This window comes from Pteropus alecto, unplaced genomic scaffold, assembly GCF_000325575.1.
Source record: "Pteropus alecto unplaced genomic scaffold, ASM32557v1 scaffold135, whole genome shotgun sequence".
Classification (NCBI taxonomy): Eukaryota; Metazoa; Chordata; class Mammalia; order Chiroptera; family Pteropodidae; genus Pteropus; species Pteropus alecto.
In genome coordinates this window covers 2,579,218-2,583,302 of record NW_006438076.1, presented here as the reverse complement: position 1 = coordinate 2,583,302, position 4,085 = coordinate 2,579,218, and the positions used below count along the sequence as shown (strand labels likewise).

The window sequence follows — 4,085 nt, the reverse complement described above, 5'->3', positions numbered from 1 at the left end:
GTGTCCTTGAAACAGTCACTTCTCATGAGGTTCCAATGAGAAATACAAGCACACAGAGGAAAGCAAAACAATGCTTTATTGTTAGCTGGGCTTGGGCTCAAAACTCTGGAATTCTTTAGTCAGCAGATGAGATTATGCTTTCTGCTCAGCAAGTTTTGCCTAAACAGCTTCACGACAATGGCCAATCCAATATACCACCAGCTCCAGAAAGGCTGGAACCAGATACACAAAGACAGTGAGAGAGTGAGCATTTTTCTCCAGCTCCTGGTCTGGAATTGGCCTGGGAAGCCTGGCACAGGACCAGGACACCATCTCGAGTTTGGCTGCCGTATGGGAGAACACAGGAGAGGAGAGGAGACACTTGCAGGAAAGTGATCTTGTGATGCTGGGAGCCTGACCACTGGGACATTGTGGCTGAAGAGAATCCCAGAGAACATTGGGATCTGACCCCAGAGGGCCGTGGGGCAGAAACAGCAGCTGTGGGAGACCTAGCCTCGCCAGAAAAGCAAGCAAACCAGAAGTCAGCACAGGGCCGAACCCTAAGGCAAAAAGCAGTGCTTAAGTGTTTCATTTTAGACCCCAAACAGCTTGCCTACCCACCAGATTCACAGACAGTGTCGGTGAAATCCAATATCAAGGGAGGCAGGTTGGCCCCCATGGTGAACGTTGAAGAAATGACCCTTAGGCTTTCGAGGCTTCTTCAGATATTGGGAGCATTTCACCTCTGCAGTAAGAGGATAACCCAACAATTCAGATGAGTAATTTCTACTACCTTTCTTAAAAAGTCAGTTATGGTACTTTACAGTCTCAGTTTTGCCTTTGGGATGCTGAACTTTTCAGAAACTTTAAAGCAAGGTGGGAAAGTATTTTTTGAGATGGTACAGAGTCACAGGGCCATGTACACAGTAGGAGCTCAGCAGGTGTCTTGGACAAGAAGGAAGGAGACCCCAGTCATGGCAAAGATGCCCTGTCCAAATGGCTTCATACCACACAGGACAGTGGCATCAGAAGCTTAGGACACCTCAACCGTCTTCCCTGGCCCTCTCTTCATCCTCTGGAGGGGCGCAGTGCTGGGAAGATCAAACCAGTTTGCATCTTTGGAAGGATCTAGATTATTTTCTTCTCCTGCTGAGCTGTCACTTGCTGTAAAAATGATCATTGATATTCAGCCATTATACTTCCATAATCATTAATATTCTTAAAAGGCTCTTGGAAACACATTTATACAAGGCTACACGATCAGTTTCTACATTTACTTTCAATTTAAATAAGGGCTTTAGCCAGAGTTTTGATGTGCTGTTTACTTTAATTACTGTTCTGCCCCTATCTGTGTCTTGACACAGTGTCATTTAATATTTTATAAATTTCCTTTAGCCCATTTTTTTCCTGATATGTGTGATTCTAAGGAGCTATTGATGCAATTTTTTTAAAAAACTTGCATTTTAAACTTTTCCGAGGCTCTCTGTAAACAAGATGTGGCATGTCTATTGCGTCTCTTCCCCTAGTGATAATGGGAGGGAATAAATAAATCAGCAGACAGCTGCTTTACCAAGCTGGCACAGGGATGCCAGGATGTTTGGCCCTGCCGGGGGCTCAGAGTGACAGCCCAGCAACTTCAGATGAAGCAGGATGCAGCTCAAAAGAAATCAGAGTCGCTTCTAACTGTGTGGTCTGGTGGTTCTGGAAGCACCTGCGAGCCCCACCCCTGAACCACTGAGCCAGAATCTGCATTTTAACAAGATCCCCAGGTGATCTGTGTGCACGTTAAAAGTTGAGAGGTGTTGCACTAAAGGAAATCAATCAGTGGGTGAGAAGAAAACAGGCTTTGTCTCTTTCTCAAAATTCCCAGGCTTTCGTGGGAAAACAAAACAAAACTACTTTCAGGTTCTATGGCAGATGATCAGGGCCAATTCTAAATAAGTACTTTAAATGTTGTGTCTGCTATTTGCCCCAAGATTTCTCTCCATTTTTCCATTCATCTATGTGTTCATTTAAGAAATCTTTACTTAGTCTCACTGTGAGCGAGGAATTATGGAAAGCGATAAATAAGACATGGAGTGCTATAGCGGAGGTATGTGCAGTGTGCTAAGGACACACAGAAGTGGAGGCTAATGGAGAGGTCGAAGGCATTTTCATGGAGGAGATTAATGTTTGAACTAATTCTTGAAGGATGAACAGGAGTTCTACAAGTGGAAGAGAGGCGTGGCTGGGAAGATAATGTTAATGGAGGTCAAGGGAGTGACGACTGACAGACACGGGTGTGTAAACATTCAGGACAGGCTTTACGGCTGGAATGGCATATTGTCTTCCATTCCGTCGGCATGGTCCAGATGTTCCTGGATCCAGTCAAGGACGGGCTGACCTGCGTGGCCCGGAGCACACAGACTCTGCAGCAGGGAGGCTCACAGGGGAGGTTTACCCATTCTTGGGAAGAAAGGGTTTCCTAATCGGGACTGTGGTTGACCACTGCTGGACAGAGAAACAAGCATGGGGACCCACAAACTCTTATCGACCAATGCCTGGTGGTGGCTTATGATGGTACCCTTCGCCTCTCTGTAAAATCTGTAAAGTGGGTTCCTGTGAAGGTTAGATGGGCGAGAATATGTGAAAGAAACGGGATCTGAGCATGATCATGAATCTGAAATTGATGACTAGAGCAGGAAGGTGAATGACAACAAAGAAAAGGAAAAGAAAAAGGCCAGGTAAGCATCGCTGTGACCCTAGAGCAATGGAGACTTGAGGCATGAATCTTAGAAGGAAGTAGAGAGTTTCCACTGGCCCCATTTCCAGCCTCCTCCGCCTGCTCTGTTGGCACTTAATATAGAAACTAGGCCCTTGGCCAGCGAAAGATCAATCCTTCCACTGAAGAGTCACCCTCTCGTGGGGCAGCCCAGATCAGGGATGCGATCTCAGTGATGTGCCTTGGGGATTTGAGGCTTCCTGCAAAAGGGGGCTTTGCAGGTAATAGACAGGCCTCAGAAAATGGGGAATGAGAGAAGACACAGAAACCTGTAACTCGGGTTTAAGGACAAATATTATTTCCTTGTCTCTTTCTGTATGAACTGAAATAAACTGCCCTTTGGGCAGCACCTAACCAAAGAGATGACATGAACTCATTGCGAGTGAACAAGTCCAGCTAAAAATTACTTTTCCATTTTTTCCCTTCTCATATATGGTGTTTATCGTGGGTAATAGATGAATGGGTGATCTTAATTTAATAGCAAAAGTAAGGGGAATTAATTCTGATACTGAAGGTACAAAATAAATGCCCTCCTATTTCTAGATCCTGCCCTTCCAGGCATCTGGGAAAGTCTATCAAATATTGCATTTATTAGTTCTCAGTGCTGTTTGCATTCCTGATTCAGCTTGAGAATTTTTATGAAACTTCAAGCACAGTACCTAGCGTAGAGTAGAAGTTCAACACATGTATTAATTTCTTTCTGTGCATAGCTATTCCATCTGCTGGTTATCTTTATGTGAATTTGTGTGGGTTTGGTCACAAGAAAGACCGGTTTACTTTCAATTGTAATCATAGCAATAACTGCACCGTTTATGGGCAATCTACTATGTGCCAGAATTTTTATATACATTTTGTCATTTAATTCTCCAATCTGCCCTATGAAATAGGAACTATCATCTTCATTTTCCAGATAAGCAAACTGAGGCTCAGAGAAGTGAAGCAACTTGACCAGTTATAAAAGCTATCATGTAACTGCTTGAGCTAAGATTTGACTAGTGGTCACCTCTAGCCAACCAGCTCAACTCAAGCTCTTTTTAGTGTTATCTCCTTCTTTTATTTTTTTATTATTTTATTAATTTATTTATTTTTATTTTTTACGCCTACGGCACCTGGTCTTCTTAGGTGGTCACCCATCCAAGTACTAACCGGGCCCGACCCTGCTTAGCTTCTGAGATCGGATGGGATCGGGCTCGTTCAGGGTGGTATGGCTGTAGACTTCTAGCATTCTTCAAATGATAGAATTATAGAGCTGGAGACAAATCAGCCAGGGGTTAGGGGAGGGTGTGACTGCACAGGGGCAGCTGGAGACAGTCACTTGGTGGTGATGGGGCATTTCTGATTGTGT

At 44.3% G+C, this 4,085-nt stretch overlaps 1 protein-coding gene and 1 non-coding gene across 3 annotated transcripts in view; both read right to left on the bottom strand.

Moving 5' to 3' along the window:
* The window catches only part of KIRREL3 (kirre like nephrin family adhesion molecule 3), a 528,183-nt gene that overhangs the window by 281,602 nt on the left and 242,496 nt on the right, over nucleotides 1-4,085 (bottom strand). The window lies entirely within an intron of this gene.
* LOC112482509 lies at nucleotides 3,838-3,956 on the bottom strand. The gene has a single exon (XR_003047331.1). It is a non-coding gene; the product is annotated as a 5S ribosomal RNA (ribosomal RNA).